Source organism: Mus caroli, unplaced genomic scaffold (genome assembly GCF_978045245.1).
Source record: "Mus caroli unplaced genomic scaffold, Mus_caroli_1 scaffold_12, whole genome shotgun sequence".
In the NCBI taxonomy this organism is placed as follows: domain Eukaryota; kingdom Metazoa; phylum Chordata; class Mammalia; order Rodentia; family Muridae; genus Mus; species Mus caroli.
Genome location: NW_028227267.1, coordinates 90,976,887 through 90,992,114, shown reverse-complemented (window position 1 = coordinate 90,992,114; position 15,228 = coordinate 90,976,887). Strand labels below are relative to the sequence as shown.

The 15,228-nt window shown below is 36.9% G+C and overlaps 1 non-coding gene across 1 annotated transcript; it reads left to right on the top strand.

The window, feature by feature from the left end:
- The first annotated feature begins 14,828 nt into the window (after positions 1 to 14,828).
- Positions 14,829 to 14,959, top strand: LOC115029314 (small nucleolar RNA SNORA17). Its single transcript, XR_003834887.1, has one exon. It is a non-coding gene; the product is annotated as a small nucleolar RNA SNORA17 (small nucleolar RNA).
- The last annotated feature ends 269 nt before the right edge of the window (positions 14,960 to 15,228 follow it).

Below are 15,228 nucleotides of genomic sequence, written 5' to 3'. Positions count from 1 at the left end.
GGGTTTTAGACTCACTGATCAAGCTGTTTTTCCCCAGAAGATCGTTATTCATAGAGATAACTTAAGGACCTTAAATGATTTTCAAAAATTGTTAGGTGATACTAACTGGCTTCGCCCCTATTTAAAGCTTACTACAGGGGAGTTGAAACCTTTATTTGATATTCTTAAAGGGAGTTCTGATCCCACTTCCCCTAGATCCCTAACCTCAGAAGGATTGCTGGCTTTACAGCTAGTGGAAAAGGCTATTGAAGAGGAATTCGTTACCTATATAGATTACTCCTTGCAGCTGCACCTGTTAATTTTTAATACAACTCATGTGCCTACGGGACTGCTATGGCAAAAATTTCCTATAATGTGGATGGATACATTCGAGGATTTCTCCCAAACGTAATATCTTGCCATATCACGAAGCAGTGGCTCAGATGATTATCACTGGAAGGAGGCAGGCATTGACTTATTTCGGAAAAGAGCCAGATATCATTGTTCAGCCTTACAGTGTAAGTCAGGACACTTGGCTGAAACAGCATAGTACAGATTGGTTGCTTGCACAAATAGGGTTTAGTGGAACTATAGACAGCCACTACCCTCAAGATAGGTTGATAAAATTTTTAAATGTACATGATATGATATTTCCTAAGATGACTTCTTTACAGCCTTTAAATAATGCTCTATTGATTTTTACTGATGGCTCCTCTAAAGGGCGAGCTGGATATCTTATTAATGATCAACAGGTTATCGTAGAGACTCCTGGTCTCTCGGCTCAGCTAGCTGAATTAACAGCAGTACTAAAGGTCTTTCAGTCTGTACATGAGGCTTTTAATATCTTTACTGACAGTTTATATGTTGCTCAGTCAGTACCCTTATTAGAAACCTGTGGTACGTTTAACTTCAATATGCCATCAGGATCCTTATTTTCAGAATTGCAAAACATCATTCTTGCCCAGAAAAATCCATTTTATATTGGCCATATACGGTCTCACTCTGGTCTTCCTGGGCCTCTGGCCTAGGGTAATGATCACATTGACAGAGCTCTAATAGGAGAAGCTTTAGTTTCAGATCCTGTTGCTCTGGCCCAACGTGATCATGAAAGGTTTCATCTCTCTAGCCATACCCTAAGGCTCCGACATAAGATCACTAAGGAGCAAGCAAGAATGATTGTAAAACAATGTCCTAAATGTATTACATTATCTCCAGTGCCACATCTAGGAGTCAATCCTAGAGGCCTTATGCCTAATCATATTTGGCAAATGGGTATAACCCATTATGCAGAATTTGGAAAACTAAAATATATACATGTTTGCATTGATACCTGTTCAGGATTTCTCTTTGCTTCTCTACATACGGGGGAGGCTTCAAAAAACGTAATTGATCATTGCCTACAAGCCTTTAATGCCATGGGGTTGCCTAAGCTTATTAAGACAGATAACGGGCCATCTTATTCTAGTAAAAACTTTATTGCATTCTGTAAAGAATTCGGTATCAAACATAAAACTGGAATTCCTTACAACCCCATGGGACAAGGAATAGGTGAACGTGCTCATAGCACCTTAAAGAATTGGCATTTTAAAACAAAAGAGGGGCATCTATATCCCCCAAGGTCACCAAAGGCTCATCTTGCCTTCACCTTATTTATCCTAAACTTTTTGCAAACTGACATTAAAGGTCAGTCTGCAGTGGACCGCCATTGGCATCCAGTTGCTTCTAATTCTTATGCATTGGTAAAATGGAAGGACGCCCTGACTAATGAATGGAAGGGTCCGGATCTGGTTCTAATCTGGGGAAGAGGCTCGGTTTGTGTTTTTTCACGAGTTGAAGATGGAGCACGGTGGCTACCAGAGAGATTAATTCGTCAGGTAAACACAGATTCTGTCTCTTCTCGTAAGTATCATTCTAAAGACTAAAATTCCTCTTGTGCTTAGAATTCAGCTGGGAATGGAAGCTCCCAGAAACGCTGTTTTCTTCTGAGCCAAATCCCCTACAGGAGGCCAGAGACTAGCTTTAGCTTTACAATTTGCATCTGAATAAGTACCTGGATTTCTCCAAAAAGAAAATTTGCATTGCTACTCTCTTATTGTCTAGATCTCTTTCTTTTTTCAAGTAGGTCAATCTACATTCTCCAGCCGGAACTGCAGGCGTGCCTTCCCCTCCCCCAAGAGCAAACAGGTGGCTTCTGCTATCTCCCTTCCAAGGACATTCCAGCACGTGGCTTTCAGTCTGAGATAGGATTTAGATTTACCAAGAGAGCTAGGGAAGTAGAAATTTCATATATTTACAGAGATTAGTTCTTATTTTGATAGAGATGGGCTTAGTCCCTTAGCTGGCCTCTGGCTTTTCACCCTTGCTGTTACTGCAAGGTGTCCTTAGTTCCTCAGGCTAGGGAATAACAGGGATGAGGAGGAAAGACTTCCAGCTCCTATTTTAACCACAATTCGTGGAGTTAATAATGACATAATTCTTGTCTAGGCCTTGCTAAATCTGAGGTTGACAAGTCTCCACTAGAGACCACGCAGGACTCAGACCTGCGCGTACTGATTCGTGATCATACGAATACAGTATGGCTACCGCTTGGCGCAGGAGATTACTGCGGGGGAAGGTCCAGCTTGACCATTTCTGAGTTCCCTGTGCAACACACCTGATTTGAAGGAGGTTGGTATCTGACTCCAGCTAAAAACCAAAAATACCTAAGGCTCTGCCTCCCCTCCCCAAAAGATACCAAAAGCCACAGATGTGGGTCCTGACAACACCCACGGGAGGAATCAGGTCAATGTCCACCCAAGCCAAGGTTAAAGGCCCACTCATCTACGGATGAGAAAATCATTTGATCACCTCAGTTAAGCGTTGCCTATTTAAACTTAATTAATAGGGGGGAGAGAGGTTGGAGACCTTACTATCGAAAGGGCAAGCCCTTCACTGCCTCCCACCCAAATAAAATAGCCAATTGGCCTTGTACTAAGGAGCCAGCCGGTCTTGCCCCTTCTCCCTGTTTCCCCACCTGTCATCCAAAATTGCGGAGGATTATCAACTCAGTGTTATTCTAAATTTGTTCGGTCAAACTTAGCCAGGGTTCCAACGCCCTACTTAAAATGCAACCAGGTAGTTACCTATTCAGCACTAATTAGCATTATAAAGTCAGAACCTACAGCTCAGCGCTATTCGGTTAGTGCTTTAAAGACAGTCTTAGCCAGATAAAGTTTACCATTAGAAAAGATAGGGAATCCCACGAAAACAGGTTTTTTCTTTAGCCCTAAGAACTCAGGCAGAACTATTTAGCATAGATAATTTTTCTGCCTCAGGCCAGTCCTTTCTTTTTTTGTTAACTAATGGGAGGAGATGTGGTCTCCCTTCCCCCACCTGCTTGAAACTGCTTGCTCAAGGGTGGAGTTTCCCGCTCATTCGTTCTGCCACGCCCACTGCTGGACCCTGTCGGCTTTGCTGCCTGGAGGCACACACATGTTCGTCCTGCTACTGGATCCCGAGTTACTTGGCGGGAAATTGGGTTCCCTCCCCCTTCCTTTATAACTGAATGTTGGAATTAAAAAGGTGGGCTTTGAACATGAAATAGTCTTAGCCCCATTCTTTCTTCTGCCCCATCTAGATTCCTCTCTTTTCAGCTCGAACTGCCATTCTCAGTTGAACCATTAGTGTTGTGGACTGCAGGCAGGCCACAAGACATAGTACCTTTATTCATAATTTCCAGAAATGGCAAATAACATATATGTTCCTTAACTGAAGGCTGGATAAACACATTCACAATGAAATACTATTGAGATTTTTAAAACAAATACATCATGAATTTTATAGCCAAATGGTTATGCTTGAGAACATCACTCTGAGTGAGATAACCCAGAGCATGAAATACGTATATGGACACCTGTAAAGGCATTCATCCTTTTAATTTATGTAAGAATTTTTGTACTCAGTTCTTTAAGAGTAACAAATATTGGTTTTCTACTGTTCAGTGAGAACACGTCATTGTGTAAAGAAAAATAAAAGTGCTGCAGTAATTGAAAATAAATAAATAAATAGATAAACAGAGAAATACACATATGATACATATACACTTAAATTTACATTAGCAATACAGTGCAGGAGAACGATAGTACAATCCAGAGACTCAAAGAAACTGAGTAATAAGAGATTCCCAAGGGAGAATAAATTAACATAAATGATCAAGCAAAGGTCTAAGAGCTAATATATATAGTAAATTTCTGGGTGTCATAAAACTATGAAGATATGAAGAAGGAAGTTCATGGAGTAGAACATAGCATTACTAGACCAAACCTCGCACACACACATAATAAAAATAAAAAATAATGAAGGGGTTACTAGTATTCTACCACAATGACCAATAGATAGAAACAACATACATATTTGTTGTATAATATTAGGGAGATGCATTGAGGATTTTGTAGAATTCAAAGAAAGGAGAAACATATATAGTTGTGTTTCCAACTATAGCAATGAATGATGAAGGCTTGACCCTCATCAGACCTTTAACATAGATGTCAGTACTAGCCTAATTAGGGAACACATGAACTATAAATATAAACAAAGATATTTGTCTTACACCTTGAATTTCTAAGAATTTAGGGACTAGGCACCACATTTTATTCCACTGAGGCATGATTGCAAATTCATTATTCTTAAGTTGATTTCCATAAACTATGATAATTAAAGTAGTATAAATTTTACAAGTTCAATGCAGCAAGCCAAATACCCATTAATGTGTTTTCTGTAAAGCTTTCTAACAGGCTCTCAGCAAATTATTTAACTGAAGGTCCTCAGAATTTACAATGTTACAAAACAATATTTATTGGGGACCTTGTTCTTCATCCAATGGATGACTGTGAGCATCCACTTCTGTATTTGCACAAGGTCCCCAATGAAGGAGTCAGAGAGCCAGGGAGCTGAAGGGGACTGAAGCCTCATAGGAGGAACATCATCATTAACTAACCAGTATCCCCAGAGCTTCTTGGAACTATACCACCAATCAAAGAATACACATGGTGGAACTTGTGTCTCTAGCTGCATATGTAGCAGAGGATGGCCTAGTCGGTCATCGATGGGAGGAGAGATCCTTGGTCCTGTGAAGGTGTTATGCCCCAGGATAGGGGAATGTCAGGACCAGAAACGGAAGTGTGTAGGTTGGGTAGCAGGGGGGTTTAGGGGATAGGGGATTTTCAGAGGGAAAACTAGGAAAGGGGGTAACATTTGAAATGTAAATAACGAAAATATCTAATAAAAATAGTAATTCTGAGTGCTGAAAATAAGGTAATATAATTATAGAGTTACCTGCTACAGTCTCATTGCTTGAAGAAAACCAACAGAAGATAAGCAATAAACAATTTTCTTTCCAGCAGCAATGAATATCACTAAGACATAATTGCGGCTCATGAATTTTTTATTTTATTTTTTTCTACCAATTCTACCAGATTTCTCTTGACTCTTGGCCTATATATTTATACTCCAGGGTATTTTAAATAGTATAGTAACCTAAGACTTCCTTCCCAAATATTATGAACACTTTTTTCCCTTCTCCTGACCTATCTCTAGCTGCTAAAGTTGCTACTGTGTTCTCATCAATATGCAGTTTGGACTGGAAGAAATTTCAGCAGCACACCTCAACATCCCAAACATATTTAATCCTTTATCCACTTCCATCACAGCTTATAATAACTAAAATAAAGAATTCTAGGTGCACAGGACAACATGATATCGTCAATAGAAGTGACCCTTTACACTTCCGTAAATGAGTTTACCATTGATAGCAAAAACCTCCACACATTGAGATACATTGCTGTATGAAACAAGAACAGAAGAAACTCCAAATTTCTTAAGTTATACATAATAAGTTTTTGAAGTTTTTGTTATAGTTAGATAAGAAACTTTCATAAGAATTCCAAGATTCTTTTTTTTTTTTTTTTTTTTTTTTTTTTTTTGGAGACAGGGTTTCTCTGTGTAGTCCTAGCTATCCAGGAACTCACTCTGTAGACCAAGCTGGCCTCGAACTCAGAAATCCATCTGCCTCTGCATCCCAAGTGCTGAGATTAAAGGTGTGCACCACCACTGCCCGGCCATTCCTTTTTTTTTAATTAATCATTTTATTCATTTATATTTCAAAACATATCCCCCTTCCCACTTATACCTCCACAGACCTCTCAACCCATCCCCACTATCTTCCCTCCCCTTTGCCTCTATACTGTCATTCCTTAACATGCTATTTTATTTATTATATCAAGACAATCAGATGTATGAGGTTGATAGACAAATATGATTCTTGGCGTATATCCTTAATTTCAAAGTGAAGTTCTGACTGTCACTTATATAAATTATGAAAACATTTGTTAAGAAATTTGAAAGTAACCATTCTGACTGGTGTGAGGGGGAATCTCAGGGTTGTTTTGATTTGCATTTCCCTGATGATTAAGGATGCTGAACATTTTGGCAGGTGCTGCTCAGGGGTTCGGTATTCCTCAGGTGAGAATTCTTTGTTTAGCACTGAGCCCCATTTTTTTAATGGGGTTATTTGATTTTCTGGAGTACACCTTCTTGAGTTCTTTATATATATTGGATATTAGTCCGCTATATGATTTAGGATAGGTAAAGTTCCTTTCCCACTCTGTTGGTGACCTTTTTGTCTTATTGATTGTGTCTTTTGCCTTACAGAAGCTTTGCAGTTTTATGAGGTCCCATTTGTCAATTCTCTATCTTACAGTACAAGCCATTGCTGTTCTATTCAGGAATTTTCCCCTGTGCCCATATCTTGGAGCTTTTCCCCACTTTTACCTTTATAACTTTCACTGTCTCTGGTTTTATGTGGAGTTCCTTGATCCACTTAGATTTGACCTTAGTACAAGAATATAGAAATGGATCAATTCGCATTCTTCTACATGATAACTGCCAGTTGTGCCAGCACCATTTGTTGAAAATGCTGTCTTTTTTCAACTGGATAGTTTTAGCCCCCTTGTCAAAGATAAAGTTACGATACGTGGTGTGTAGGTTCATTTCTGGGTCTTCAATTCTATTCCATTGGTCTACTTGTCTGTCCCTATACCAATATCATGCTCTTTTTATCACTATTGTTCTGTAGTACAGCTTTAGGTCAGGCATGGTGATTCCACCAGAGGTTCTTTTATCCTTGAGAAGAGTTTTTGCTATCCTAGGTTTTTTGTTATTCCGTATGAATTTGCAAATTGCCCTTTCTAAGTTGTTGAAGGTTTGAGTTGGAATTTTGATGGGGAATGCATTGAATCTGTAGATTGCTTTTGGCAAGATAGCTATTTTTACTATTTTTCAATCCATGAGTATGGGAGATCTTTCCATCTTCTGAGATCTTCTTTAATTTCTTTCTTCAGAGACTTGAAGTTCTTATCATACAGATCTTTCACTTCCTTAGTTAGAGTCATGCCAAGGTATTTTATAATATTTGTGACTATTGAGAAGGGTGTTGTTTCCCTAATTTCTTTCTCACCTGTTTATCCTTTGTGTAGAGAAAGACCATTGACTTGTTTGAGTTAATTTTATATCCAGCTACTTCACTGAAGCTGTTTATCAGGTTTAGAAGTTCTCTGATGGAATTTTTAGGGTCACTTATATATACTATCATTTCATCTGCAAATAGTAATATTTTGACTTCTTCTTTCCAATTTGTATCCACTTGATCTCCTTTTGTTTTCCAATTGCTCTGGCTAGGACTTCAAGTACAATGTTGAATAGGTTGAGAGAAAGTGGGCAGCCTTGTCTAGTCCCTGATTATAGTGGGATTGCTTCCAGTTCTCACCATTTACTTTGATGTTGGCTACTGGTTTGCTGTAGATTGCTTTTTATCATGTTTAGGTATGGGCCTTGAATTCCTGTTCTTTCCAAGACTTTTATCATGAATGGGTGTTGGATTTTGTCAAAAATTCAGATGACAGCAGATGCTGGTGAGCATGTGGAGAAAGAGGAACACTCCTACAATATTGGTGGATTGCAAGCTTGTACAACCACTCTGGATATCAGTCTGGCAGTTCCTCAGAAAATTGGACATAGTACTACTGGAGGATCCCACAATACCTCTCCTGGGCATATATCCAGAAGATGTTCCAACTGGTAAGAAGGACACATGCTCTACTATGTTCATAGCAGCCTTATTTATAATAGCTAGAAACTGGGAAAAACACAGATGCCTCTCAACAGAGGAATGGATACAGAAAATGTGGTACATTTACACAATGGAGTACTACTCAGCTATTAAAAAGAATGAATTTATGAAATTCTCCAGATGGATCTGGAGAGCATCATCCTGAGTGATGCTAACCCAATCACAAAAGAACTCACATGATATGTACTCATTGATAAGTGGATATTAGCCCAGAAACTTAGAATACACAAGATATAAGATACAATTTGCAAAACACATGAAACTCAAGAATGAAAAGCAAAGTGTGGACACTTTGCCCCATCTTAGAATTGGGAACAAAACAGCCATGGAAGGAATTACAGAGACAAAGTTTGGAGTTGATAAGAAAGGATGAACCATCTAGAGTCTGACATATCTGGGGATCCATCCCATAATCAGCCTCCAAACGCTGACACCATTGCATACACTAGCAAGATTTTGCTGAAAGGACCCAGATATAGCTGTCTTTTGTGAGGCTATGCTGGGTCCTAAGAAACACAGAAGTGGATGCTCACAGTCAGCTATTGGATGGATCACAGGGCCCCCATTGGAGGAGCTAGAGAAAGTACCCAAGGAGCTAAAGCGATCTGCAACCCTATAGGTGGAACAACAATATGAACTAACCAGTAGTACCTCCTGGAGCTCGTGTCTCTAGCTGCATATGTATCAAAAGATGGCCTAGTCGGCCATCAGTGGAAAGAGCGGCCCATTGGTCATGCAAAGTTTATATGCCTCAGTACAGGGGTACACCAGGGCCAAGAAGTTGGAGTGGATGGGTAGGGGAGTGGAGGGTATGGGGGACTTTTGGGATAGCATTGGAAATGTAAATGAAAAAAATACCTAATTTTAAAAAAGAAGGCAATTGCTGCAAAAAATAAAAAAGTAATTTGAAACTAAAGGTAGTATATGGACCTTATATTTTAGGTAGGTTAACTGAAAGTACTTTGTAGGATGTAATGGCCAGAGGAAACATGTAGATGTCAATATGACTGCTGCTACAAAGTTGCTACTTGTACCACTTAGGGATGCTTGCCAGATTGAAAACAAATTAAAGTAATTGATGTACTAGTTACTCTTATTCTCCTTTTGTAATTGTTGTCATGAAAGCTTGCTGCCTGTATAGGCTAAACAAGGTGTACTGGGGAATAAGCTCACCCTTTCTATTTCTTTCTGAATTCTGACTGGAAATTCAGCTCAGCTCTTCTGGTTTGAAGTTCTTTCTGTGCTGATTCAATCCGGCTTCCCTTTCTCTACTTCACTTGAATTGCTCTGCTTGACCTCCAACTCACTCTAGCACTCTGTTCTAGTTTGGTTCCTATTCACTTTTTGGCTCATTCTGTCTTTACCCGTTTTTGTGTCTAGCACTTTCTCTGCATGGTTCTTTCTTAAGTAGTCTCCTCTTCCTCTCTCTTCTCGGGATAGTTGGGCATATTGTGTCAAATCTTTCCCTGATTGTCTGCCCATCAACTAAACATCACTTTCAAACATGGGTGCTTCCTTTCTAAACTAACATTTGCCTTCATTTTTGGGATTAATTGTGTGTAATAAAGCCTAAGCCATACCACAAGTAGAAAAAGGAAATATTTTTTTTCAATATAAAACAGAAATTTGGGGTTCATATATTGTGCAACAAATTTATTTAATCAAGCAATACATAATTTAATGTTTCTCACTGAAATGATTTAATAGAGACAATCAGTGATCTTTTTCTTACTTTTTTTTTCTTTCTTTCTAGCCTTCTTGAAAAATGCTCTTAATTTTGTGATCTTTCTCCTCCAAGTTCTTTCCTTCTTTCCTTTTTCATAAGGTGAAAGAGTTGTGACCATGCATGAAAAAGCACAAATCATATTTTCAGTTATGTTTTCTGTGACCAAATCTCAGACTTTCTCTCAACCTGGAGTCGGTCTGCCCTGTATTTGGATTTTGGTCTTAGGTTGCACAAGTCATGGAGTCCCTTAGTTGTTAGTCCCTGCAGAGAGCTTTCACAACTAATAACATTTGCTTAGAATCAGAAAGAGCAACCTTAGCAGTATAGTAACCCAAATATGTGCCACATAACTCAAAATGCTCAGCACATACCAAGAAACTGTCATTTTTAGCCATTGGAGACAGAATACCCTAGAATATTTAAAATTCTTTTGGTGGGAATTTTCTCTTATTATTAGCTGATGGTTGGCCAACATTACTGTCACACTAATGCCTGTTTATAGGTTCAGGTAGGTGCTCAGTGCATCATTGGATTCTTCAGTATAAGAATTTTGAGCTCTTGTGACTTTCCCATAGGTTACTAATGTGGAAAATCAATAGCCAACTTTGTCCTTACACCATCTGTATGTATATTCCACTATTCTTATTTAGCGTTCTAATCCTGTCCTTTCTGACTCACTGAGTAAAATGTTGAGACAATTGCTAATTCTAGAGATTGTACATACCGCACAACGTCTGTGTACTTCTCAATCTTTCTCTATGCATTCCAATAAATAAATATCCTTTTAAATATATTTTCCAGCACTCCTTCAGTTCCACACTGGACGGAGACACTGTTATATCACCAATATTCACATTGCTCTTTATTCTCATTACTGTCAAAACTGAGAGACCCTCAGTCAATCTCCCTCAATAGATTTGTGTCAAAAGGTCCTCCTTTTTGTTACCAATACATACATTTCACATAGCAAATCCACTCCAACTAAGAAAGATATTTGCTTTAATTTCTGGCAATGTGCCAGTATTCACTTCTATCAAACATTTTTTTTTTTTTGAAGCTAAAAATAGTATGAGTTTAAATACGATTGAGGTAGTAAAGGATAGGTTTAACTGCTGGTAAGAAACTGGCAATAATTTAACTAAAAGAAAGACAAATTTTAAAAAAGAAGTTCCAAAATACATGATTAAATATATTATTAATGGTGTCTTTAATATCATGTAGATAATAATTACATAAAAAATTTAATGGAATACTAATTGAGATTCAACATTATAATTAAAATAATAAGCTATAGTTAACATTTTTCATTATCACCATGAAATGGTCTAATTGAATTTCAATTCGAATAGTATCTCTAAATATTGATTTATATATGCTGAGATAAGATATCATTTTCAGAGATTCTCTTATATGTATATGTACTATCTCTATCTTTCAATCCATATATATATATATATAGATAGATAGATTTATATATGAAATTGTAAAAATCACTTTAAATCAGCACAAGTCAATTATGGAAATAACTTTTCTTTTAAAATATATAAAGATAAGGTATATAATTTACTCAATGTCTAATTTAAGAAATAACAACTGAAGTTAATTATTTAATTTAGCAGATTTTAATTAAAATTGTGAATATATAGTTTAATACTTTTTATCCTGGATATTATATATCTTATAAATCTACATATATTTATAAGAAAACAAGATATATTATTTTAGTATTATTATGTGTGGGCTTTTAAAATACAATTTAAATACACACATGAGATGCTTTTCTCTGCTTCCTATTAATAGTAGAATATATGCATGACACTTTAATATATGTCACATTCACATTTGTTGTTCCTATAAAGTTCTCTAATAGAGCTCCAAAGCTCCTAAAAATGGTTTTAATTCTAAATTTCATTTCTTTTTGAATTGCATTATCCTTGAGCCATGCATCATCATCAAAGGTCATTGCTCAGATGAAATTAATCTGATAAAACACCTGTGTGACAGAGAAAGTGATGTATTAGTGTGATTCATCATTAATGAACATCATCAGCCCATGATCTATTAGGGTATTGCTCAAAGGATGGTGTCATTAAGAAAGAGTCAGTTCCAAGTGTTAAATTATTGTGTCGGAGGCAGTAGTGAAAACCTAGAATAAGCAGGAGGTGGCAGGTGAACATGTCAATACAGAATCACAGTTTCTGAATCTTTTATTATTATCTTTTATTTCAAAGTATCAGAGTTGCATCTTTGCTAGTCAGCTTTACTGCCCTACCACAAAATTAACTTTGTCCTGATTACTCATATACTATTAATTGCTTCTCCATCCTCTATAAATTATGTCACTTGTAAAGACGACTCACACACACTGCATTGCCAGTGAGGATCAGAAACTTTTATTTGTGGGTGAGATGCAGAAGAATTTGGAGCACTTATACGGAAAAACCTAATGGGGGTGTCTTCTCAATGTTCACTTCAGCATAAAATGTGGTACACAGCACAGTTCATCACTTTCAGATTTAATAGGAAAATATACTTAAAAGCTATTTTTGAGAAATAGAAGGAAGTAAATTAAAATAATTAATGTTTATTGTAAATTCAATTGTTATTTGTACACATAGTTTAAAGTTAAAATAAAGCAAGGGAACAGAAAGCTTATGTAAATAATTTGTTACATAGTTTTTCAACTTTTATAAGATTATTCTTTTGGTTTAAAATAATTGTATAATACAATGATAGTACTTTAATCAGAGGTTGAGCATTGCTCCTCTCTCAAAAAATATCTGCTCAGTAATGGAAAGACTGTCATAAGTTTCATTCCCTTTTCTGTCCCAAATACAAAAATTAAAATAAATAGTAAAATTTTAACTTGAAGCTTTCAACAATTAAAAACAGACCTGCCATAGTAGCTCCAAGAAACATATTCTTATCCTTTAAGTCATGTATGAGTTTGAATAACTTCTGTACACACGTGGTTTTAAATTATAATTTCAACTTTTAAAGTACCATGGTCATAGAACCACCGATTTTCATATGTATATATATATATATATATATATATATCCTTCTTATATATATATGATATATATGAGATATGTATATATATCATAATATATATGAGATATATATGAAATTTTATATCTCATATATATTTCATAGATATATTAGAAGGATTAGGAAATCACTACAGAAAATTTGAAGTAGTGATTTATACTTCATATATATATACATATATTCTATATAGTTCATATATGAACATAACTTTATATGTATGGTTAGAGTGTGTGTATATATATATATATATATATATATATATATATATATATATATAATATAGAGAGAGTGAGAGCAAAATTTTTATCAAGGTAATTCACATTACAAGCAAGAAATCTAAAATATTGCTCTTGAGACTATAAATTCAAACAGTTGAATACAGATGCATTTCTCTATTTCTACACTAATTATAATAATCAATTCTTAAAATAACAAGATAAGTATTCAAAAGAAATATCTAAAACGAGTATGATACAATTTAGCAACATTGGCATTCCAAGAAGAAGTTTTGACTGGCAAACAAACACATTTTAAATCCTCATTCCCCAAAGCCTAATTCCACCTTGTTTCTGTTTATTCAGAAAAACCTAGGCACAGAGGTTAAACCAAGTAGGTCAATTCTTTCCAGAACAAATGACAACCATACCCACAAAACAGGTAAATTTGTAAGATCATTCCTCTTATGCTTTGAGAAGCTAAGATTCCCTGGTGTATAGTACCAAGATATGTCCACTAACAACTGGACAACAATTTTCTTCCTCTAGTCAGAGTAGATCTAATATTCTCTCCTCATCCTTCAGTGAGAGAGTTTGTTCTAGGCAAGGTTATGTCTACAAAGAATCAGTGGAGACCAGTAGCCCTAACTTGAAATTGTTTGCATAACAATTGCAGGGAAAGAGAAACTTCTTATACACCTAAGGTTCCCTTTCTCCATGGGCAGCACTACCATGAACAGGAAGAAATGACATTAATCAATTAATCACTTACTGCAAATGGTGACCTGTCCCTAAGAATCATACTCAGTTTTTAAAGAATCTGTATAAACAGTCAATGGGTCTTGCAAGGGTGTCTCACTTGAGGAAGACATTATTTAAAGACAATCTGTCATTTGTCAAGATTGGGACTTTCTTTACCAACCAAGGAACATTTACAAGTCTGGAAAGATGATAAGTATTTTTAAATGAAATGAAATTTATTTATCTTTAATTTTTTTATATATTTGATCATAGTATTATCCCTCCAGTAACTCTTTCCATATTTTATGTTTTCTTTCTGTGTGTCTCTGCCTCTCTCTTTCACTCTCAAAATCAAATAAAAAATAAGCCAAGAAAAACCCCATACACACACACACACACACACACACACACACACACACACACACACAATGTTCCCTCACATGCACAGGCAGAAACACATAAAACATACAGAAGAGTCCATCTTGTGTTAACAAAATGCTCCTGATTATTAGCTCTGCTGCCAGTTGCAAAAACTTATAGGTTAAGGGATGGGCTCTGCACCCACTTGTGTAAGTTGTCCTAGTCTTTTGAGTTCTAACACAAACACTCACAACTGGACAATGGCACAGATAATAAAGACAACAGATTTTATCAATGGTGCTATTGTTGGAATCAGAATGACCTCTTTGGTTCATATGTTTGAATACTTAGTCCCCAGTTGGTGGAACTGTTTAGGCGTGATTTGGAGGTATGATGTTGTTGGAGGTGGTATACCTTGAAGGTGGACTTTGAGGTTCTCATAACTCATGCCTTTCTCAGTTAGCTCTTGTTGCCGTGTTTGTGGATCAGCATGTGAGCTCTCCGCTACTACTTTAGTACAATGCCTGCTCTTCTGCTCCCTGCCATGATAGTAACAGGGCCTAATCTTTAGGACTATAAGCCTTTAGATTAAACTATCTTTTAGGCTTTGCATGTGTGGCTACTGTGTCACATGTGCTCCAGTAGGCAAAAGAGAGGAGAAAGTCTATGTCTAGGCTCAGGCTTCTGACCTAGGAGCTTCTGAATGATGTGTACACGAAAATTTCCTGAAAAGAACAATCCTAAAACAACCACAATCTGGCTCCCCACATGCAAGGACAGGTTCCTCTCTTAGGACAGGGAGAGAGCCAGAGCCTAGAAGAAGCCTGCCTGTGACCACAGGCACCCCCAGGAATTGAGCTCTAGTCAGATGATGCTCTCATGAGACCACTTGGGCAGCCAGGTGAGGAGTCAGCCCAAAACCTGATTTGTGCCATGGGCCTCCTGACAGATATAAAGAGATATAAAGAGATATAAAGAGATATAAAACTAAC